At 38.0% G+C, this 26,420-nt stretch overlaps 1 long non-coding RNA gene across 2 annotated transcripts; it reads right to left on the bottom strand.

The window, feature by feature from the left end:
• Positions 1-5,230: 5,230 nt before the first annotated feature.
• Positions 5,231-7,140, bottom strand: LOC113361685. 2 transcript variants are annotated; one of them, XR_003365265.1, is made up of 4 exons: positions 7,012-7,140; positions 5,904-5,953; positions 5,482-5,520; positions 5,246-5,312 (listed from the first exon to the last, which is right to left on the bottom strand). It is a non-coding gene; the product is annotated as an uncharacterized LOC113361685 (long non-coding RNA). The 2 variants fall into 2 exon arrangements; XR_003365264.1 differs by lacking the exon at positions 5,904-5,953 and having other exon boundaries at positions 5,231-5,312; positions 7,012-7,118.
• Between the last annotated feature and the right edge of the window lie 19,280 nt (positions 7,141-26,420).

Genomic DNA, 26,420 nt, shown 5'->3' with positions numbered 1-26,420 from the left:
ATACGGTTTAGTCCAAAAGTCAGTCCAAAAGTATGGTTTAGTCCAACCCGAGTCAACTAGGTACAAATTAGTCCAAAATACGGGAAAGTACACTAATAACCCTTATCATTTACAATTCAGTCCAAATATTTGCAGTATAGTCCACAGTGACTTATGATGATGTCAGCAATTTTAATTAACATAAAAATAATTAAAAAACAATTTATCTTTTGAACCGTTTGTCCAAAATTCGCAAAATTTATATATGCGGAAAGCTCTTTCCGAGAGCTACAGAAAGAGTACCCATATGACTATATAATTTTCATTTTTAAATTTTTTTAGTTTACACAATGTATAACTATGTACACATCTGCAAAAATCCAGAAATTCCAACATCCTTGGTAGCCAACAACCACTCTAGTCTACACAAACAGACAAAACTATCAACCACGCCAAGCTCTAGTTGATTAATAACCGGATTTGTAGAGGTTGGTTTAGCAGTTAACCTGTATCAAGGACAAAACAATAAAACATAAGACTTCGCAGCTTGAAAAATAAGTGATTAACCTTGCACCAAGAACCACATAAGAAACAGAGCAAGAAAATGAAAATAAAGTAAAAAGTTAATCAGTTACTGACTTAATTCCTTTGGGCCTAACTGCACAAACTTAATATGGCTTCAAAACATCCCAGTACAGTGATTTACTAAACAATTGCAATTCTAATACTTATACAGAATATGCAATATATCCATGAAACTTGACAATGGTGTACAACTATGTACATATCTACAAAAACTTAGAAAATCCAACATACGATACCCATAGAACAGTCCATATATCAATGAGACGGGACAATGGTATACAACAATGTACACATCTATAAAAGAAAATACAAAATCCAACATCCATACCCATAGAACATGCCACATATCCAAAAGACGAGACAATGGTGTACAACTATGTACACATGTACAAAAACATAGAAAATCCAACATCCATACACATTAGAACATGCAGTATATGAATGAGACAGGATAATAGTGTACAACTATTAAGACATCTACGAAAACATAGAAAATACAATATCCATACCCATAAAAGCAGGTTGTATATCAATGAGACAGGACAATGGTGTACAACTATGTAGACATCTGCAAAAACGAACTAAGAAATACCCATAAAACATGCCGTACATCAATGAGACATGGTAATGGTGTACAACTTTGTACACATACAAAAACCTAAACAATGAAGTACACCTTGTTGTGTCCCAACAAATTATCAGTCTTATACCTCCTAAATTAACATCTGGCATTCAAATGCTAGCATCATGTATGACTTCTTCCAATTAAAATGGGTTTGAATGTGATACTATGTAATCTAATTAGGGAGTATATTAAATAACAAAGACAAATATGATATTGTGTAATCTAATTATGGAGTATATTAGAATGTGCACATAGTGCTGCAACATTTATTTCCTACTAATAAGTTTCGTAATAAGATGCTACTTTTGATATTATTAACTTGATTACACAATTAAAATTATTTATTACTCTTTTGATAAATAAAATATTTGCATACATCGAAAGATAAAAAAAACTCACCTTTCTTAACCAGGATTGTCCCAAATCTGAGGTTTGCTTATTTTAACTTCAACTTTCAAACTCCTAGTAGCCCACACAACAACTTGGTTTCGAGACTGAACTTATTCCTAGTCAAATATAAAGAGTAAATTCGACTTACCTACACCTAAAATACAAATAACCATTCAAAGAAAGTTCAGATTATCTTCCTCAATGCACAACTCCCAGGAAAACAGATTATACCAAATTTTAGTTACCGAACTAACAATTATGTGCACATTAACGATCAACATGTGTACGATTATGTGCATATTAACGATCAACAGGTGTACAATTATGCACACATTAAGAATCTCCACAAACAACTATGTGTCATTTTCTCACATGTGCACAACCACATAAAAAAAAGAAAAAGATAAATTCACCTACATCAATGATTTTCCATGTCGCTCGTTGAACATCTTGAGTAATACCTGCAGCTTTCTCTTTACCAATCCCTAGCTGCAATAGTTGTCACCCAGATTAAAATCCTCAACATCACTTGGAAACAAAATCATGTAAGAAATATTCAAATTCTTAAAAAAAAAGTAAAAAGAACATTGATTGTTACATCATATGGTTTCAGTCCTAAATGATTCAACCGAATAGAAAGAAATCAACAAACCTTAGAACAAACATCATCAGATGCCCCCAATGTGAAATGAATCCATATTCATTTAAATTTAGTAATACAAACAAGTAAAACATAGTTTACCTCATAAATTAATGTGAAATGAATCCATATTCATCTGAATTTAGTAATACAAACAAGTAAAACATAGTTTACCTCATAATTAATAATTTAATTGATTTACTAAACAATTGCAATTCTAATACTTATGCAGAATATGCAATATATCCATGAAACTTGACAATGGTGTACAACTATGTACACATCTACAAAAACTTAGAAAATCCAACATACAATACCCATAGAACAGTCCATATATCAATGAGACGGGACAATGGTATACAACAATGTACACATCTATAAAAAAAAATACAAAATCCAACATCCATACCCATAGAACATGCCACATATCCAAAAGACGAGACAATGGTGTACAACTATGTACACATGTACAAAAACATAGAAAATCCAACATCCATACACATTAGAACATGCAGTATATGAATGAGACAGGATAATAGTGTACAACTATTAAGACATCTACGAAAACATAGAAAATACAATATCCATACCCATAAAAGCAGGTTGTATATCAATGAGACAGGACAATGGTGTACAACTATGTAGACATCTGCAAAAACGAACTAAGAAATACCCATAAAACAGGCCGTATATCAATGAGACATGGTAATGGTGTACAACTTTGTAAACATACAAAAACCTAAAAAATGAAGTGCACCTTGTTGTGTCCCAACAAATTATCAGTCTTATACCTCCTAAATTAACATCTGGCATTCAAATGCTAGCATCATGTGTGACTTCTTCCAATTAAAATGGGTTTAAATGTGATACTATGTAATCTAATTAGGGAGTATATTAGATAACAAAGACAAATGTGATACTGTGTAATCTAATTAGGGAGTATATTAGAATGTGCACATAGTGCTGCAACATTTCTTTCCTACTAATAAGTTTCGTAATAAGATGCTACTTATGATGTTATTAACTTGATTACACAATTACAATTATTTATTACTCTTTTGATAAATAAAATATTTGCATACATCGAAAGATAAAAAAAACTCACCTTTCTTAACCAGGATTGTCCCAAATCTGAGGTTTGCTTATTTTAACTTCAACTTTCAAACTCCTAGTAGCCCACACAACAACTTGGTTTCGAGACTGAACTTATTCCTAGTCAAATCCAAAGAGTAAATTCGACTTACCTACACCTGAAATACAAATAACCATTCAAAGAAATTTCAGATTATCTTCCTCAATGCACAACTCCCAGGAAAACAGATTATACCAAATTTTAGTTACCGAACTAACAATTATGTGCACATTAACGATCAACAGGTGTACGATTATGTGCATATTAACGATCAACATGTGTGCAATTATGCACACATTAAGAATCTCCATAAACAACTATGTGTCATTTTCTCACATGTGCACAACCACATAAAATAAAAAAAGATAAATTCACCTACATCAATGATTTTACATGTCGCTCGTTGAACATCTTGAGTAATACCTGCAGCTTTCTCTTTACCAATCCCTAGCTGCAATAGTTGTCACCCAGATTAGAATCCTCAACATCACTTGGAAACAAAATCATGTAAGAAATATTCAAATTCTTAAAAAAAAAAAAAAAGGTAAAAAGAACATTGATTATTACAGCGTATGGTTTCAGTCCTAAATGATTCAACCGAATAGAAAGAAATCAACAAACCTTAGAACAAACATCATCAGATGCCCCCAATGTGAAATGAATCCATATTCATCTGAATTTAGTAATACAAACAAGTAAAACATAGTTTACCTCATAAATATGAGGTGAAGCATCCATTCATTTCCACGTAAACTCCTAACAAATCAATTCTTGGGTAGGAGGTTGCCAGCACATCGCTTCACCAAAATTCAAAAAAATGGAATCAGATGCCTTTCCTACATAATCAATAGGTGTATAATTTTGTACACATTGTCGATCAAAAAGTGTACAATTATGTACACATAAACAATCAAAATGTGTATAACTATTCGTACATTAAATGAAAGAACACTTTAGCTATTACAGTTGATATTAGAGGCAATATGAGTCCGACTAAATTGACCCTAAGATAAAATTCATTAAACTAGATATCAATTAAAGAATTGAGTGTTTAGGTTCAGATCTTAACTATCGGGTTTAACATGCATACAATATATAAAGAATATAAAGGGTATAGACATATATCATCATACCATGGGGTCACATATTTCAAGCATCACCATCTGCTCTGATGGAGGCATCATAACAAAGACAGGCCTAGCATTAAACTCGTGATGTGGAAACTAAGTCGCAGCTCTCTCGCTTCTTGACATAAATCACAACAACGGCAGAAGAAGAAGGTGGCAAAGTGCATGTTGACTCACACTGTTTTCGCTACATCTTACCCTCCATGATGCTTCCATCGCAGCCACAAGATTTATTTAGTGATCACAAGCATCATGCTTACACGATTAAAAACAAAAACATAAAAAATTGAAAAACATTCGTCTATTGCTAGAGAACAGTTAGCTATAAAGATAATACTGGAAATTTAGATCATCCGTGTTTACAGAAACTCAACCAAGTCTTTAAATTTGGATCCACAAGAAGGTTAAAGAAGATAGATGCATTAAAAGGTGAATAATCACCGAAATTAACGGGGAAAAATGAACAATAATCATGAAAATCAACAAGTGTACAATTAGGCACACATTACGAATCAACATGTACAATCATGTACACATTAATAATTGATGTGTACAATTAAGTACACATCAAGAAATAGACGTGTATAATTATCTACACATTAAGAATCCACATGTGTACAACTAAGTGCACATTAACAATTGAAAATAAAAATAGAAAAATAAGAATAATTATTATTAGGTATGTAAGAAGTTCAATTGAACCAAATGCATCGTCTTACCTGAGCTTATCTGTCCTCCCTTCTGGCATGTTTTTTTTTCTCTACTTTCCTTGTTCTTAAATAATACTTGATTCCTGGTGGTTTGAATGGATACTCCGGAGGAAACTCAATCTTCCTATGGTGGAATCCACATGCGATAAATAAAAAAGAAAACTCAAGAATGATAGATGTGGGTAAAACTCGAGAGTCATCCATATCAGATGAGCTAGTGACCAACAAGGATCCTTAAATAGAGTTGAAAATTGATGTATATTCTTATTAGACAGTAGGAACATTTAATAGACCTGCAAATGGTGTGCCTCCACTTCCTTCCAGAGCATAATCTAAAGAAAAAAAAAATCAAAAATAGAAGCAATAAGCATAAAACAACAAGAACGGGAACAAAAAAAATAAAGAAAAAAGAAAACGCAAATACAGACGGTCGGAAACCAGGAGTACATACACATGAAAAATGACAGTCAACTTCATATAAATGTGACACCAAAATATGCCGACAAGTGAAAAAAACGGTCAAGTCGATATCGTATGCAACGTAATGGTAACAAAATGAAAAGTTAAAAAAGAATTTTCTTTCATAATTTTTCTCTCTTTTTTATTCTACAATGAATAAAAAGATCTACCATCACCAGCAACATATGGGTTTCACCAGGCTTCAAAATAGGGAAACAACACCTTATTCATCTACACAACTAACATATTGGCTTACAATTGCGGTAGAGGAAGAGAGACGTGAAGCCAAATATATGCACCTGTTTACTAAAAAACAACGGAAGTAAGTAACAAGTTAGTTCTTCCTTGGCTAAATCTGAACTTGATTTACTGAGTGAAGTCAAATTGGTGTTTCATCTTTACTTATCATATGAGTCAGCATATCAAATCATTCAAAAAAAAAAGAAAAAAAGTGGGATCCCACAGAAATGCCACAAACAGAAAGTACATGTTTCTAAACAATGGGATTACTGGTCAGTTGGCCTCAATACTATTCAGATATGCAAGTACGGCTCCGCGTATTGTTTTACTTTCCATTTTCGTTATAATCTGACAAGGGTATTTCTGTTTCCCTATTCAGGCATGTAACTACATCTCTAGATATTGTTCTCCATTTTCTTCAAATTCCGACAAGGGGCTTTCTGCTTTCCTTCAAACAGTACAGAATGCACAGCCCTCTTACGAAGTGGCTAAGTCCTCACTGAAGGACTGTACTAGACCCAATTGTCATATCTACAGGATAGACAAATAGTGTTGGATGTTGCTAACCTTAATGCCAAAGGTAACCAGTACCATATATTAACACACTTCACAGCCCATTCACAAGTAATGACAACACTATGAAGATAACAAATAAATTGGTTTATCTCCATTTCTCTTGGTTTTACATATAGTCAGGGAACACCGGCAAGCAAAATTACACCATAATTACGTTTAATACAAAGTACCACTAAAATCCATCTTATTGCACAATCATGTAACTTTAAATTCCATCTTATCTTCCAATTAATCACCATCTGTAACTTTGGTCATGTGATAAAAACACACATATGAAAAAAACAAAAACATCTTAATTCGATATATGTAGATCTCAAAACTGAAACAACTAACACGGACCAAGAAATTTATGAAGAAGAAACGAAAATGAAATTTGAATTGCATGAAAATCAAAACTTAAGCATAACAAAAATCAAAACTAAAATCAAAAAAATCAAAAAGATCTAACAAAAGATAACAAATCAAATGATTTCATATCATGCATTAAAAAAAGAAGCACAATAACAAAATCGAAGAAATAAAAGAAAGATTAACGATGAAAAACTAACCCGAGATCAAAATCTGATGAAGAAACAAGTTAATCCTCCAAAATCTCACTATATCTCTGTTTATCTCTCATTTTCTCTCCATCTTTCTCAATTTCTTCAGATTTGAAATCTTAGATCCAAATTACATTTGTCAAAAAGTCTTTCGTATATGGAAACTCTGAAAGTGTAATTTTGGTACTGTGTAAATCCGAAATATCATGAATCGGTGTGTTTTTGGACTATCTCGTTCAATTTTTGGACCGAACAGTAAACACGGAGGATATTTGGACTAACCAGTACCGGGATTTGGAGGGGAGGATTAAAGTTTCTAAAGCCCAGGAAAAATGGGATTAAACGTTAATTTCTACTATAATAATGTTCTACACCCTTCTTAGCATTGGAAACCCGCTCCGCCAGGGGTTTTGCGTCAACATCTAGGAATTAATGGCTAGTACAGAAATGAGGGAACCGGTTACTGGCTAGTCCACTCCCAGAATTGATTTATCCGCTGGTCCAAAAACATGTTTTTGGACCAGAAACTTTATCCCCTAGTCCATCCACGTGCGGTTGACACAAGACCAGCTTTCAAATATTCCCAACATACCCTTCTGCAACTCAAAGTGACGAACATAAAACCAAGTCAGTTTCTTTCCTTTTTTTTCCTTCTCAGATCGGTTTCTCTCACTCTGCGTTTTGGATAGAATCAATTTCTGATACTTTCTTCAATCATCTTCATCTGAGCTTCAAATTAGGTTCTTCTGAGTTTCGAATTAGGTCATCTGAGCTTCGACCAAGGTATTTATCCTTTCAATCATCCTCTTCTGCTGCTGTTCTAGAAATCTTGATGAATAATTAGGTTTATTCTGATCCGATTTCTATCAGGATAATTGTATATGATGTACATTGTTATCTTTTTATGATTTTTGTTTTATGATGATTTACAATGTCAATTCAGTTTCTAAGTAATTTCCGTTCGTTTTTTAAGTAATTTTCGTGATTTTTGTGTGTTTCAATTAGGTATTTGAGCTTCGAATTAGGTTTATCTCAGATTCGAACAAGGTATGATTTATTTTTATGATTTCTGTTCTGTTTTTTGTAATTTGATTTTTGTATTTTCTACGTTTTTCTGCTGCTGTTCTGTTTAGTTTCATTAGGCAGATCGTGTAGTATGTATTACCAATATGTACTGCATATAACATGCTCTCTTTTCATTCTGCAGTAGATGCCAATACATATGAATATGATTCAGTACATGCCAATACGTACTGCAAATAACATGCTCTCTTTTCATCCTACACTAGATGGCAATACATATCAATATGAGTCAGTACATGTCAATATGTACTGTCTATAGCATGCTCTTTTTCATCCTACAGTAGATGCCAATACATACCAATATGAGTCAGTACATGTCAATACGTACTGCATATAGCATGCTCTCTTTTCATCCTGCAGTAGATTCCAATACATATCAATATGAGTCAGTACATGTCAATATGTACTGCATATAGCATGCTTTTTTTCATCCTACAGTAGATGCCAGTACATATCAATATGAGTCAGTACATGTCAATACGTACTTCATATAACATACTCTCTTTTCATCCTGCAGTAGATGCCAATACATATCAATATGAGTCAGTACATGTCAATACGTACTGCTTATAGCATGTCAATACAAAGAATCTTTTTGTTTCATCTCAGTATATGTCATTTTTTACATGGTTAACATGTCTGACGTTGCTCCCAAACCAGACTTCTCCATCTTTTCTCATGTATACCATAAACAATATCATTTTGCATATGAGGTTACATCATTTTCAACTTTAGAGGATTTGAAATTTTGCATCTGTAATATGTGGAGCTGGTTGACTCCAAAGACTATTTTGGTTAACTATTTCCAGAATCAAGCGATAGTTTCTATTCTTACCGATGTAACACTCCAGGGCATCTCTGCATTACATTCTTCAAAGCAATCAGCTTTCTTTGATTTGCACGTGGATGTAATTTCAAATGGCGCATCTAGGCGTATGGAAGTTGACAGTAATGCAGAGTTATTGTCAGTGTTGTAGATGGGGAAAAACGATTTGCTGGTTTTTAAGGAATTGAGGAGACGACCGTACGGAGGAGACTCCTCGAACCGAGCGAAATTTTAAACATCACACAGATGCACCGCTGCAAAGGGGGTGCTTTAGATTCTAGAGATCAATCTATAGTACTCTGGCCTAAATCAAGACAATGACCGTTCCAGAGTAAATTCAGTCACAAGAGAGGATGGGTTGATTTGTAGGAGGGAAGCTGAGAAATGTGTGGAATCAATGGTAATCAAAGATTGTGGGTGTGTGAATTCCGAATACGATAAGCTCTGAGTGATTGAAATTTCTCAATTGAGAGTAGTTGCTCAATTGATGAGTTGATGATCTCGTGTTGTCGATGAGACGTGAGATTGATGATACTATTGATGATGATTCAATCATGATTCAGAGACTTATTTATATTGCTGGAATTGTAGACACCATGATTCCATGAAGTGTGATAGTTGATGGAATCAAGGAGTGGGGAAGTGGAGATCGCGTTGGAAACCAGTTGCTCAACGTGTGGAGACTTGGTCAATTTTCCACCCACTACCTCGTGAATTCCTTCAACTGATTGCACGACTTGCTCACATTCCATCGTGTGTTTGAACACACGTGCCGTAGACCGCCATACCAAAACCCTAAGTCATATCCCCCCAAGTGACACGATTGACGTCTCATGATTTGTTAGTCAATTGATGACTTCGTGGTTTGATGGGACGATGAGTCCATGTAGTCGTTGAGTTGAACATGATGTTCTGAAACTCATGAATTGAACATGTTATGAGACAAAGGTGTAGTTCTTACGATGGAGTGAGCAAGTATTGCTCATTCGATGGATCGTTGAATATTGATTGTTGAACCAATATTGAGCAAATGTTCCTCATCTGAGCAATTATTGCTCATGTGATGAATTGTTGAATATTTGATCGTCTGAGCATGTGTTGCTCATCTGATGGATTATTGGCAGCGTACCAAAAATATTAATTAGAATACTGGTCGTTGAACCGAGTATAATTAATAAAATTAATGACCATGAGGTCGTAAAATTATTAAGGTTAGAATCTGGAATGCTGATCCTTGGATTCAGAAACCCTAATTTTATCAATTGATGATCAATTCATGGTTCGTCAGAATTTCAACCATCGGACGAAGGAGAGAGCGACTACATGGGACCGTGGATCAACCATGTAGTATCCATATTCTCACGTGAGCAAATACGAAGAACTCCTGAAGAGTTGACGATTTGTTGGTGGAAGAATGATTAAATGCTGGCTTAATCATTTATTCAAAAATGCTCATCTGAGCCTTAGGTGAGAAAACCTAATTAATTATGACGAGGCGAGGGACCGGCCATGGAGTCACGAAACCGGCCCTGGGTCGTCCCGTGACCGCCTGACGATCACTTCATGAAAATCCAAAGTGTTTGGGAGAGTTTTGGACCTAATACGAGCAATTGTACAAATTAGGTCAAAACTATGAAAATTGATGGGACCGGCTTCCGTGAGCCAAAGATCCAATCTTGGTAGGTCAAGATAGCGTGCTCGTGTCCCCAAGGCGTTCGTGTCTCAGTCCTGAGAATTTTGATATTTTCTGACGTGCGATTGAGCATCCATTCGAGAAAATATGCCAAAATTAGGGTTTCGACGAAACTGAGGAAAACACCATGAGATGATGAAAAATAAGGCGTGGGACCGCCGTGGTCAAGGCATAGTCGGTCGGTCGTGACCACGATCCTATGGCGCCTTTTCCTTAATTTTATAATATTTTGATGATTTTATGAAAAATTCATGAATTTGAGAAATTTGATGAATTTAGGGAGTTTCCATGAATTGAAGGAGTTTTCATGAGTTCAAGGAAGCAAAAAAATATTAAAATAATAAAAACAAGGGCGTGTGGGACCGTGGAAGGCATGGAAGGCTGGCTAGGGCCCGGTCCCACGAGTTTCCCTATTTTTTTAATATTTTTAAGTATTTTGATGATTTGAGGGAAATACCATGAAATTAAGGAATTTGATGAATTCAAAGAAAACTAATAATAATAAAATATTAAAACAAAGGGGCGTGTGGGACCGTCTAGGGCATGGTCGGCCGTCCAAGGCCTGATCCCACAAGTTTTCATAATTTATTTTATTTTATTATTATTTGATGATTTGTGCAAAAATACCATGAAATCAAGGAGTTTTTCATGAAATTAGAGAAATTATAATTATAATAATAAAATAATAAGGAACCGTGGGGTGTGGGGCCGGTCGGGACCAAGGCATGGCCGGTTGGCCAATGGTCACGCCCCACACTCCTTTCCTTAATTTTATATTATTTTTTATGGATTTATGGAAGTACCATGAAACAGAGGAGTTTCCTCGAGACGAAGGAAATTTGATAAAATGAAAGAATTTTCATCAAAATCATGAAAAATAATAAAAATGCATTAAAAATATAAAATTGGCGTGGGATTGACCACGACACGGTCGGTTGGTCATGTGTCCGTTCTCCCAGCATCATGGTCAATATTTTTAATTATTTATTATTTTCTTCTCTATTTTGCATAGGTTTATCGTTTCGTTGTATTTTTAAAATACTCGTTCGTGCGGTGACTGTTAGTGTATCGTCGTTGGATACACCTTCACCGTTTGAATCAGGGATTACTTAGAGGTAGCTCAGACGCCCGGTTGTTGATTATTTATTACTAATTGTGGAATTCGATGGAGAATAATTCACAAAACTGAAGAATAAGATGTTTATTATTAATTCATAGGATCAACTGAGGATTCGACTACGAATTCAGAATAATAAAGTGAGCATTACCATTCCATGGGATCGTAGATTCGACCATAGAATCAGAGTAATTAAGATTTATCTATTACCATTTATGAGACCAGTTGTGGATTCGATCATGAAATCGAAGTAATGAGATAATATAATTATTGCTATTTTACGAGATCAAGCCGTGGATTCGATCATAGAATCAGAACAATTGTTATTGCCATTCCATTGGACCAGTCGTGGACTCGACCATGGAATAGGAGCAATGAGGAATAATTAACTTTGTGGATCCATACTAGCAGAGCAAGCTGTCTAGGAGCATTAATTATCCCGATATGAGCTTGTCTGTAAGTCATATCCTTTATATAGTCAGGGTAAACTCGTTGTTTGTTCCTGAAGACGTTATCGCTCTATACTAGCAGAGCAAGCTGTCTAGGAGCCGTCCATCACGTGATGCTATATAGAAATAATCACTGAAAGTATTCAATATTCATGAGATATGCCATTGTCCAGTCGTGAGACTACAGATCCACATGTACTCTGAGAGAAGGTACTCTCCGTTGAGAATTCGATGAGAGACCCGTGTCTCGATACTCATGTTTGATTGCAAAATCAGAGCTTCGTATAATTATGAGTTTACGGATTTATCCTTTGTCGAAAATACACCATCTACATTAAGTCCCCTACTTACTGAGGAAAGCTGTGTTCCTCAGTCAGCATTAAATGGTGATTTTCCGGCCATAAATAATAATACCAGTAATTGAACTTAGTCAACTTGCCGGATTTAGAGAGCATGAGCAAACCACGACTTGATGAAGGCTTCAATGTCATGATTGGAGCGTCGTTTGATGAGCATAAATTGGCGTTGAACCGCTGGTTTGGACGACGAGTCCGTGGTCGGTTAGGATTCGCGGGTCGGCCCAATAAGGAAATCCTTAGAAAATTAGGTTTTGGAAATAAAATTTATATGAAAGGGATTAATCCTTTCTTATTTTTTTATTTCAGGCCCAGAGCTCCATCACGCCTTCATCTTCATCACGTCCGAGTATCAGGAGTTTTGCCGGAGCTCCGATCGCCGCCGACCGTCGCCGCCACCGTTCTGCCGGCGCCGACCAGGTGAGCGATTTTTTTTTTGCTGTTGTTTACATGAATTTCATGAAGTGATCATGTTGAGATCATATACATGTGTATACAATTGGTGTGAGTTTTATGAAAAACCCTAGTTTTTGTAAACGTATGTTCGTTCGATCGTTAGTTTTGTAAACTAACTATAATCCCTGATTTAGGAGAGATTTTTTTATTTTATTTTTAGTATATGAACCTAGGTTCAGTGATAAAACTTAGTTTATGAGCTTTCATGTGTACCAAGGTTTTATCATAAAAGAAGTGAATTTTCATGAAATTGGAAAAATCCTTCGTTTTAAAGACAAATAATGATGACACGAAGGAAAATATGTATGATGAACTTGTGTCCAGTGATAAAATTTTTCTTATGAGATTTCATGTAAATACAAAACTTTATCATATGTATGAGATGTGAGCTTTCACAATATTTTTGAAATAAACCTTCGTTTTAATGACAAATAATGACGATACGAAGGAAAAATAGTTTATATATATATATATATATATGCAGCCGTGACATATATTATGAAAAATATGATGATATATTTTATTTTCCTAAGTTTGTTTTCGTTAGATAAAATCCTTGAAAATTTATGTATGCAAGTTGCATTAATTGCTGTTTTTTTCGAAAAATCAAAACGTGGGTTTTGAGGAACCTTCGAAGATAGACAATATATTTATGATGAAATATTTTGTTGTTGTAAACTTCATAGGTCAGTTGTGTGAATGTTCACATTACGAAAATTGTGTCCGTGATTTTATGAAAATCAGTTCCGAAATTAATAAAGTTTCGTTCGTTTTTTGCAGTTTTCGAAGAGACGAACGATTTTGAGGTGTTAACTCTAGCATTACTATCACTATTGTTAGTGGAAGTATAAAAGGTAAGATTTAAGAGTTACCATTTTTTGATGATGTTGGTTTGTTTACATAGTAGTAATCTTTGATCTTCCGGTTCCAGAAAATGTCGACCAACAACAACAGCAATTACGATTACTGGTATTCCTCTTCTTCCTATGGATCTTCTGATGAGGATTCCGACGCTCCTGTAGCGAAATCAAAGGCTAGGGTTACCCAGGAAGGGGAGAAACCTAATTTTCCTTTGGGTGAGCGAAGAGTCTCTTTTGCTGAACTCGAAAAGAAAAGAGATGAAGACAAAAAGGAGGATGCCCGTCAACGTGAAAAAGATCGCACCCGGCGTAAGAGACAGAGGGTTGAGGAGAAGCGTCAATTCTTGGATGGGGTGCCTTATGATTCTGATGCTGATGCTTCCGAAGGAGAGATCACATGGGAACCATCCGAGCGTTACATTAAGCCTGATCGATATGAAAGAGAGCATCGGAGGACGATGAAGAAAATTGAAGCTGAAGCTGCAGCAGAAGATAATTCGGATTCGTATGATGATTTTATCTTCCGTCCACCGGACTTCACTAATGATCCTGACAGTGACTCTGAAGAAGATGATTCCGAGAAGGACATTGACGATGAAACTGACAATTCAGATGAGTCCGACGAGTAGTTTTACTTCCATCTTCTTGTAGATGGTAGAACATTCCCTTTTTAGTCTTCATAGTGGATATATTTCTTTTGACTGTTTAAACGACTTTACTTCAATTAGACTTTTCTTCTGAATGATGAACATTTTGTTAACGTCGATTTCTTCTAACCCATGACATGGACCAATGTCCATATATCCAAATTCATCATGACTTGTAGATTTTCATGAGAAGTAACACACAACCGAGAATTCATGACATGTACAAGGCCGTGTGGCCTATCCTTTGACCCGTGATGTTCAGTCCCCAGTGTGTTATTTTCCTCCGCGTCTTCAGTATTGGTCTTTGAAGCCTAGGGTTCCAGTGAAACTCGTAACTGAGTTGACCATATGACTATCGCCTGATATATATATCTTCAAGACTCCAGATCTTTGATCCACGCAGATATTTCTTCCATTCCTGGGTCAGTTTCATCGTGCAGAGAAGTTTTGATCCTACCCTCTTGCCGTCATATCGAGCAATAGCATTTCTTCTCAAGATGATCTTCAGTCGAAGCGTGAAATAACAACGTCTATCTCAGTAATTTGTACACTTATTCTTCTTCCCCTTTCTTGTATTTATTCAATCGAGATTGTTGATCACAAGAGAATGATTTGTCGTAGGATTGTAAGAAGAATGCTACTCCTCATAATGCAAGGCCTTAGCGGACTGTTAGAGATCCTGCCCGGTATGGATCGGCTCGTGCTGAAGCTGGATCGTCCGTAAGTAAACCTATGACTCTTGAGATTGTACTGAGTCCCGGGATTAACACTCCTTCATTTCATCGTAGGCGGATGTCTGTGTCGTCGTCGATGCTAGACAACGAAAGAGTGGAAAGTCCGTGACCGTGGTTGAGGTTGAGGAAAGCAGTAACCAGGCATGTGAAGATTCTATAGGATCCGTGGAGACCGTAGACGGTGTCCATGCTCGTGAATACCCAACCGATGGACTTTTATTCGAAGCCCCATTGATTAATACCTTCCCATACAATGAAATGGTCGGCGGATTCGTGGTTCCCAAATGTCATGCGCCTCTGTACACCAAGATATGGAAGAAGTATGGTCACATTGCTACCACAGAAGTGTGGAAAGGTTTTCTTCCAACCCTTTTAACCACGGTAGCGGGGCTATTGCCGATCATCGAGGAAATGAATCAGATGCACTTGCGAGACATCAAAAACCATGAATTGCACCAATGGGATGAAATGATCTCGAATTGTGATGTATTGCGAATCAATGTAAGCTGGATCCGTCGTTGTCTTGAGATAATCAAGGTTCATAAGGCGGCAGAGGCTGCTGATGCAATTTCCATGAATGCATCTTTACTGGATGAGGAGAGGATACTGGCTCTGGAGTCGGCAAGGGTTGATAAAGCGGTCGAAGACTTGAAGGCAAAGACCAAGATTTTTCAGAAGAAGCTTAACGAGGCTTCTTACAGGGATTATCCGTTGCTGGATGGTTTGCTCTGAGTGAGCATTTGTGGTTGTTGTTTTTTGAGTAAATCTGAGTTTCTCGTTAGGTGAAACAGTTGATCATGGTATGAACAAATTTTTCTCATTTTTGAAATGTTTAATGAACAAAGGAGCATTCGCATGCTCTTTGGAGGAATGAAATTACATTTTTGAAAATGCTTGAAATGATAAAGAGGTAGTTTGTTTCATGGATCATGCATAATAAGCTTTGAGCCATTTACCACTGATGATGTTTCCTTCCTTTCCTCCATTGATTGCTAAAATTTTGTAGAATCCGCTAGATACTGCTTTGATAACAACATATGGCCCTTCCCATTTAGGAGAGAACTTAGGAGAGAACATGTCTTGTTGAATGTGCTTTGCCGTCTTTAATACCAAATCTCCTACTTGAAATGTTCGAGGTCTTATCATTTTGTTGTAGGCTCTGGAGATCCTCTGTTTGTAGGCTTCCACATATTTTTCCACCTTGGTTCTCCTTGATTCCAGCATATCTAGATCAGCGATTCTTGATCTGGATATTTCGGCCTCATCCCATTGTGCACCACTGGATGCTGCAATCCCGGCTGAGGGAACTTTGATTTCTGCTGGAAGTATGGCGTCGTCTCCATAGACAAGGGAATATGGTATCGATCGAGCTCCTTGGTGCAGTTCTTTAAGCCCATAGAGTCATGGGTAATTTCTCATTACATGATCGAGGATTGTCATGAATCGTCCGACTGATAATCCTGACCAAAGTCTTGTTGGTACTTTCTGCTTGAGCATTTCCTTGTGGATGGTAAGGCGTGGAGAAGATTTGATTGATCCCATATTTATTGAGCAGCTTCTAAACATCTTGATTGGCAAAAGGAGTTCTGTTATCTATGATGATATGCTTAGGAACTCCGAATCTGCATATTATGTGCTCTTTGATGAAGGAGGCAATCGTAACTCCAGTGGTGCTTCTAAGAGGAATAGCTTCGACCCACTTGGTGAAGTACTCTGTCGCAGTGATGATGTATTCATATTGTTTTGAAGATGCTGGATTGATCTTCCCAATGATATCTAGTCCCCAGTTGTAGAAAGGCCACAGACTATTCACAGAATTCAATGGGAGACAAGGAGTGTGGATGAGATTACCATGGGTTTGACATTGGTGACATCTATGAACGAGTGCGGCTGCATCATCTTTCATGGTTGGCCAATAATATTTCTCATGAATTTGAAGAAATAGTTTCCTCTTTCCTTGATGTTCTCCATCATGTACTTCCTTCAGGATTGTAGGGATTTCATGTTCGACTAAGAACCTCAGTAAATTTCCACCAAAGATTTTGCGGTATAAGATCCCATCCAGATAGATGAATCTCTTAGATTTCTGAATGAGTTTGACTGCTTGCTTCTTTTCTAGTGGTAGTTTGTTGTCCCGGAGGTATTTGATGTAAGGCTCCCTCCAGTCCCCAGCGTGGTGGACCGTCAAAACCTCTAAGTGATGAGGAGGTGTTTGGAAATTAGGACAAGATCCTTGTAAATCTCTTGATTGAGTCTCCATGGATGGACAGTAGTACCCCATTCTTTGAAGCTTTCTGTAAAGTGTTACCACTAACGTTTACCCACAGACTTCCTCATGTATGCGCTTGAGTTGTTCTTCCGCTTCGTCGCTCCCAAGACATTGCGATAGAGATCCATCAGGGTTTCGATAGTATAACCCTCCGTGAAGCAAGAAGTAGTTCTTCAATTCATTGAGGCTGACTTGGCCTTCTGAAATAGAGCTGCTCAATTCATGAAGGATGGGTGCTCGCCAATCGTTCGCTGGAATGTCTTCGATCTGAGTGAGCCAAGTTGATGATATCGTACGCCTCTGTACAGTGATCTTTTTCTGTGCTCCTTCGAATTGCAGCTTGGAGGCGAGAGTTTCTAGGCAATCAGCATGCCTATTGTTAGTCCGTCCAGTATGGACGATCATTGCGTCAGCAAAATAGGTCAACAGTCGCTGAGCTTCGGTTCTGAATGGACCAAATGTGATTTCTTTGAGAGAATACGTTCCATTCATCTAGTTGACCAGTAATTTTGAATCTCCCCTTATCTCGAGGTGTGTTGCTCCTGCTTGCTTGGCCAAGGATAATCCTAATAGGAAGGCTTCATATTTCGTTGAGTTGTTGGTGCAGTGGAAATCCAACTTGAACAAATATGAGAAAACTTCACCAGATGGAGACACCAGCACTATGCCCGCTCCTCCAGTGTCACTACTAGGGGTGGAAGATCCATCAAAGTATATAAGCCATGTTTCATCCTTGATGACCAAGATGTCTGGGAATTCGCCGGGCACTTCTTCTTGTAGTGTTGTTGTGTTTTCCCCTGGAAAAGCGGCGAGCAAGTCTGCGACCGCTTGACCTTTGATGGCTTTAGGTGGCGTGCAAGCTGTGTCAAATTCAGACATCTGGAGTAGCCACTTCGCTGGTCTCCCTATCAAGGCTGGCTTTGATAGCAAGAACTTTATGGGATCATCTTTGGAGATGAGTACGACTCTGTTAGATAGTAAGTAATGCCTGAACTTATGGATTGCATGTACCAATGCCAGGCATGCCCTTTCGACCTTTGGATATCGGAGTTCAGCATCTCTCATTGTGCGGCTGAAGTAGTAAATCGGTCGTTCGACGCCTTCATCGTCTTCCTGAGGGAGGAGTGCGCCGGTGGCGACGTCACTGGAGGCTGTGTAAAGAATCAGGGGTCGTCCCTGCACTGGAGACCTCATGACGGCCGGTGACAATAATATCTGTTGTATTTTATGGAAAGCTTCTTGTTGAACAGTTGTCCAGGTGAAGCTTGCTTCTTTCTTCAGCAGAGGTGTGAACGAAGCGATGAGTTGAGCCAATCCAGGAATGAAGTGTCGAATATAATTTACCTTTCCCATAAAGCTCAGTAGTTCTTTCACGATATGTGGAGGAGGCATGGTGGTAATAGCTTTTGCCTTGTCTGGGTCGACTTTGATCCCCTCAGCCGTGACCAGGAATCCTAAGAATTTTCCGGAAGAAACTCTGAATGCGCACTTCAAAGGATTCATTTTTAATTTGTATTCCCTGCATCTTTCAAACACCTTCCTTAGAACTTCGAGATGAGATGCCCGGGTCTTCGATTTTACCACCACATCATCAACATAGTCTTCCACTTGCTTGTGCATCATGTCGTGGAATATGGCAGTCATGGCTCGTTGATAGGTGGCACCAGCATTTTTTAATCCAAAGGGAATCACAGTGTAGTGAAAATTCCCAATGGGAGTACGGAACGCAGTCTTGTTGGCGTCATGTTCATACATCTTGATCTGGTTGTACCCACTATAGCCGTCCATGAATGAGAACATACCGTGACTACTGGTTGCATCGGCGAGCATGTCAATGTTGGGTAGAGGAAAATCATCCTTTGGACAACATTTATTCAAGTTCCTGAAGTCGACACTACATCTGATTTGACCATTTTTCTTCTTAACAGGTACCACATTTGCTAGCCACGTTGGATGAAGAATAGGTTTGATGAACCCTGCTGCCAATAGTTTCTGGATTTCGACCTTGATTTTCTCCTCGACTCCGTGCCTAAATTGTCTGGGAAGCTGTTTGACATCTTTGGAACCAGGGACGATGTGCAGGTGATGGGTGACGAGTTTTTCATCCATACCCAGCATTTCTTCGTACGTCCAGGCGAAGATATCTTGATATTCTTTCAATAATTTTACCAGCTCGGTCCGCTCCTCTGGTGATAGCGCTGAACTGATCAGGATTGGCCTTGGATCGTCTTCAGTCCCAATGTTGATTGTTTCAAGATCGTCAGTGGTAGAGTCAGTGCCGTCCTGTAGTTGCCGTGGGGCATCTTGGACTTCTTCTTCAAGTGACTGCTCATTCTGACACGATTCTTCATGGTGGGGAGACTTTTCATCATTCTCGCCGATTAATTTCTAATCTTTCCGTCGGCGATAAATGACTCTCCCTTCTACGTCTCGATCGGTCGTGAAGTTTGTCCCTGGAGTTGAGACTTGATCATTATGGCGTTTAGTCGGTGTAGTAGGTGACTTGATCATTCTAGCAGCTGAGGATGACGGATCGTTATCAGCCTTCTCGATAGTCTTCCATCTTGGAAGTGGAGTACTGCGAATCCTGTTTGGAGGTTCCGGGACGCCTTTTTGAGATTCAAGGAACTCAGTATCATAGACGGCAGCATAAGGAGATGATGAAGCCGGAATGCGAACGATCTTGTTGTCAAGCAGGGCCTTCATGCATTGATGGTATGTTAAAGGAACCACCTTTTTATCATGGAGCCATGGGCGTCCCAGTATTATATGGTAGTCAGGTTCTTGCTCGATCACATGAAACTTTGCTTTCGATCGAATCGGCTCCACCCTCAAATCTATGTATGCATATCCATATGTATGGCTTTGACTTCCTTCAAATCCTGTCATTAGGACGGGATAGCGAACGATTCTACCTTGTGGGAAACTGGCCATCCTGAGAGTCTTCATAGTGACAATGTTGGTAGAAGCACCGGTGTCAACAAGAGCTCTTTTAAATTCGGTGCCTTTGATGAAACCAGTGACATATAATGCTCGGTTATGTCCTTCATCCGTCATGCGATCTTCTTCTCCAAAAGAGATGTTGTCGATCGAATCCCCAGGCACTAGGGATAGCTCTTCAATTGATGGTGTTGGTGGCGTTATTTGCACGCTGGATGATATCTGGTTGAGTGCTGAAAATGTGTATGTGCGCTGATCCCTGGAGAAGTGCAGGAGTCGCACAGATTTTCAACCAAATGTGTGACCTATTGTTCCACCGGCTTCTCGTATGTGGTGAAGCTGTTGATTTGAGGGTCAGATGATGTCTCAGTCCCCAGTGTTGAGGCTTCTGGAGCGGAGATACTGCTTAACTCGGATGTCAATCTGATGAGAAAGTCGAGGATGTGGTTTATCGTCTCCTTCATCAGGTCCATGTTCCTTGTATGAACCTCTAGGATTTGAGCCAACTCTGCTAAAGTCGGGATCCCTCTGCCCTCCATGCCGCCAGGTGTAACATGAGAATGTTGTCGTTTGAAATATTCTGATCTGAATTAGTTGAATTAGTCCTAAGACCAACCATCTTGTGAGATTGTGAGATTGCAACCGAGAGAATGACCTCCCACTGTGGTCGCCAATCTGTAGATGGGGAAAAACGATTTGCTGGTTTTTAAGGAATTGGGGAGACGACCGTACGGAGGAGACTCCTCGAACCGAGCGAAATGTTAAACCTCACACAGATGCACCGCTGCAAAGGGGGTGCTTTAGATTCGAGCGATCAGTCTGTAGTACTCTGGCCTAAATCAAGACAATGACCGTTCCAGAGTAAATTCGTTCACAAGAGAGGATGGGTTGATCTGTAGGAGGGAAGCTGAGAAATGTGTGGAATCAATGGTAATCAAAGATTGTGGGTGTGTGAATTCCGAATACGATAAGCTCTGAGTGATTGAAATTGCTCAATTGAGAGTAATTTCTCAGTTGATGAGTTGATGATCTCGTGTTGTCGATGAGACGTGAGATTGATGATACTGTTGATGATGATTCAATCATGATTCAGAGACTTATTTATATTGCTGGAATTGTAGACACCATGATTCCGTGAAGTGTGACAGTTGATGGAATCAAGGAGTGGGGAAGTGGAGATCGCGTTGGAAACCAGTTTCTCAACGTGTGGAGACTTGGTCGATTTTCCACCCACTACCTTGTGAATTTCTTCAACTGATTGCATGACTTGCTCACATTCCATCGTGTATTTGAACACACGTGCCGTAGACTGCCAGACCAAAACCCTAAGTGATATCCCCCCAAGTGACACGATTGACGTCTCGTGGTTTGTTAGTCAATTGATGACTTCGTGGTTTGATGGGACGATGAGTCCATGTAGTCGTTGAGTTGAACATGATGTTATGAAACTCATGAATTGAACATGCCATGAGACAGAGGTATAGTTCTTACGATGGAGTGAGCAAGTATTTGTCACTCGATGGATCGTTGAATATTGATTGTTGAACCAATATTGAGCGAATATTCCTCATCTGAGCGAGTGTTGATCATGTGATGAATTGTTGAATATTTGATCGTCTGAGTATGTGTTGCTCATCTGATGGATTATTGACAGCGTACCAAAAATATTAATTAGAATACTGGTCGTTGAACCGAGCATAATTAATAAAATTAATGACCATGAGGTCATAAAATTATTAAGGTTAGAATCTGGAATGATGATCCTTGGATTCATAAACCCTAATTTGATCAATTGATGATCAATTCATGGTTCGTCAGAATTTCAACCATCGGACGAAGGAGGGAGAGACTACATGGGATTGTGGATCAACCATGTAGTGTCCATATACTCACGTGAGAAAATACGAAGAACTCCTAAAGAGTTGACGATTTGTTGGTGGAAGAATGATTAAATGATGGGTTAATCATTTATTCAAAAATGCTCGTCTGAGCCTTAGGTGAGAAAACCTAATTAATTAAGAAGAGGCGAGGGACCGACCATGGAGTCATGAAACCGGCCCTGGGTTGTCCCGTGACCGCCTGACGATCACTTCATGAAAATCCAAAGTGTTTGGGAGAGTTTTGGACCTAATACGAGCAATTGTGCAAATCAGGTCAAAACTGTGAAAATTGATGGGACCGGCTTCCGTGAGACAAAGAGCCAATCTTGGTCGGTAAAGATAGCGTGCTTGTGTCCCAAAGGCGTCCGCGTCTCAGTCTTGAGAATTTTGATATTTTCTGACGTGCGATTTAGCATCTATTCGAGAAAATATGCCAAAATTAGGGTTTCGACGAAACTGAGGAAAACACCATGAGATGATGAAAAATAATTATAAAATAAGGAATGAGGAGGCGTGGGACCGCCGTGGTCAAGGCATGGTTGGCCGGTCGTGACCACGGTCCCGTGGTGCCTTTTCCTTAATTTTATAATATTTTGATGATTTTATGAAAAATTCATGAATTTGAGAAATTTGATGAATTTAGGGAGTTTCCATGAATTGAAGGAGTTTTCATGAGTTCAAGGAAGCAAAAAAATATTAAAATAATAAAAACAAGGGCGTGCAGGAACGTGGAAGGCATGGCAGGCTGGCTAGGGCCCTGTCCCACGAGTTTCCCTATTTTTTTAATATTTTTAAGTATTTTGATGATTTGAGGGAATTTTTCCTAATTTGAGAGAAATACCATGAAATCAAGGAATTTGATGAATTCAAGGAAAACTAATAACAATAAAATAATAAAACAAAGGGGCGTGTGGGACCGGCTAGGGCATTGCCGGCCGGCCAAGGCCCGATCCCACAAGTTTTCATAATTTATTTTATTTTATTATTATTTGATGATTTGTGCAAAAATACCATGAAATCAAGAAGTTTTTTCATGAAATTAGAGAAATTATAATTATAATAATAAAATAATAAGGAACCGTGGGGTGTGGGGCCGGTCGGGACCAAGGCATGGCTGGTTGGCCAATGGTCACGCCCCACACTCCTTTCCTTAATTTTATATTATTTTTTATGGATTTATGGAAGTACCATGAAACCGAGGAGTTTCCTCGAGACGAAGGAAATTTGATAAAATGAAAGAATTTTCATCAAATCATGAAAAACAATAAAAATGCATTAAAAATATAAAAATGGTGTGGGATTGACCACGAAACGGTCGGTTGGTCGTATGTCCGTGCTCCCAGCACCCTGGTCAATATTTTTAATTATTTATTATTTTCTTCTCTATTTTGCATAGGTTCATCGTTTCGTTGTATTTTTGAAATACTCGTTCGTGCGATGACTGTTAATGTATTGTCGTTGGATACACCTTCACCATTTGAATCAGGGCTTACTTAGAGGTAGCTCAGATGCCCGGTTGTTGATTATTTATTACTAATTGTGGAATTCGGTGGAGAATAATTCACAAAACTGAGCAATAAAATGTTTATTATTAATTCATAGGATCAGCTGAGGATTCGACTACGAATTCAGAATAATAAAGTGAGCATTACCATTCCATGGGATCGTAGATTCGACCATAGAATCGGAGTAATTAAGATTTATCTATTACCATTTATGAGACCAGTTGTGGATTCGATCATGAAATCGGAGTAATGAGATAATATAGTTATTGTTATTCTATGAGATCAAGCCGTGGATTCGATCATAGAATCAGAAAAATTGTTATTGCCATTCCATGGGACCAGTCGTGGATTCGACCATGGAATAGGAGCAATTAGGAATAATTAACTTTGTGGCTCCATACTAGCAGAGCAAGCTGTCTAGGAGCATTAATTATACCGATATGAGCTTGTCGGTAAGTCATATCCTTTATATAGTCAGGGTAAACTCGTTGTTTGTTCCTGAAGACGTTATCGCTCTATACTAGCAGAGCAAGCTGTCTAGGAGCCGTCCATCACGTGATGCTATATAGAAATAATCACTTAAAGTATTCAGTATTCATGAGATATGCCATTGTCCAGTCGTGAGACTACATATCCACATGTACTCTGATAGAAGGTACTCTCCATTGAGAATTCGATGAGAGACCCGTGTCTCGATACTCACGTCTGATTGCTAAATCAGAGCTTCGTATAATTATGAGTTTACGAATTTAGCCTTTGTCGAAAATCCACCATCTACAAGTGCAAAGAATAGTTATTTGAAAGAAGGTAAAGAAGCCCTAAGAGTGTTTTTTCAGATGGTTGGGATAAGATTTTTGATGATACAGATCAATTATTCTATGGTGGTGTTGATGCCGTACGTATAGCATGCAAAAAATAATGCATGAGAAGTGGATATGAGGTAATTAAGAAGAAGAATGACCTTGAGAGATTCACCGCCGTATGTAGTGTGAAAGGTTTTTCATGGAAGCTTCACGCAACTGCCATTGGTAGTTATATTGATGTTTTTAAGATAAAGGAATATGTGGGAAGGCACACCTGTGGCGGTGGTTATATGTTGAAGAATCCAAGAGTTACAAAAAAACTCATGAATAGTTTAATTCATGAGATGGTCAGGCACAACCCTCGCATGGTGTGGATACCAGCTCATTCGGTTGGCCATTCCTTTTAAAGACAAATCTAAGCTTGTTTGGATCTTGACCTCTAACGTAACAGCGTAACATTTTTATCATTGCATCTTCAATCTTCAACCAATGTTCCAACTCAAATCTTGTGTACCAGAACATTAGGAACAGGTTACTGAATGATTCTTCAGAAATCATCTTCAGCTGCAACTCACTCAACTCAAGGTTTTCAGTGGACTTCGCAATAGCCTTCTTAGTGGTCCTAATAGTCTTTGCAAGCCCCCACAAGCCCCTGAAACCGCCACGGTATAAACTTCGTGGTTTTCCATCTCCTTTCTTATGCTTATTAGCACCTACACAATAACAAGAACCAAAAACTATTACAGTACATATCAATATGGTATATCAAATATGTAGTTACATCATCAATATGTAGTTGTAATATCTACCAAGTCTTGAAACTACATATTATTAACAGTACATACGAGAATATAAGTATGTACCTCTACATATTGATATGTAATATGTTATGAGAATATAAGTATTTACCTCTACATATTGATATGTAATAGTAGATACCACTACGTATTATTTTAACTACATATCGATTTGTAATAGTACGTATGGCATATGTATTTTCTTTGATACAGTAAAAATGTAAAAACACTTAATACCAAAAACAAGCACAACAATGCATCATTACATACTCATAAACATATGTTATCTAGGATACATATTATTCATACGCTTTGTTCTTATATGTAGTTGTACTACATACCTTTTACATTTGCTTTTGGTGAAGGAGTAGCAGCTCTCAGGGCAAGTGCTTTCTTCTCCTACACCATATCAAATATGTAGTTAATGTATCTACCATGAACATGAAACAACTACATATCAGATACCACAACATACTGGTATTTTTATAACTACATACTGATAACTACATATGAACCACAATTTACGGGGGTCGAGGGGGCAGCGCCCCCTCGTTATTAAGAATTATCTTCACTTTTAACATTACAAACCTTCTTTCAGGAGCGCTTTTGCTTTCCCCCTTTTTGCTTTTCCCTTTAATTTTGGAGAAGGAGTAGCAGCTCTCAGGACAAGTGCTTTGTTCCCCTTTGCTGGTGGTGAAGAAGTAGCAGCCTTTGTCGCTGCTTTTCCTTTTGTTTTAGTAGTTGCCGCTGTTGTTTTTCTTTTGCTTTTTGCTTCAGGAGCAGCAGCTGCTTTCTTTCCTTTGGTTTTTGCTGTTTTTATAAACCAAAAGTTTTGTACACATTACATATTACAGGCAGATAATAATATGTAAAACACATATCAATTTTAAATGCTATCATTACATATCAATATGTACAAATTGCAGACAACATATTGATATGTAGTACAGATATAAATTGACACGCTTTAATATGTGTTAGTTAAGCAGCACTATATTTCAAA

This window comes from Papaver somniferum, chromosome 3 (genome assembly GCF_003573695.1).
Source record: "Papaver somniferum cultivar HN1 chromosome 3, ASM357369v1, whole genome shotgun sequence".
In the NCBI taxonomy this organism is placed as follows: Eukaryota; Viridiplantae; Streptophyta; class Magnoliopsida; order Ranunculales; family Papaveraceae; genus Papaver; species Papaver somniferum.
The sequence above is the reverse complement of the archived record's forward strand: the minus strand, read 5'-3'. Positions and strand labels throughout refer to the sequence as shown.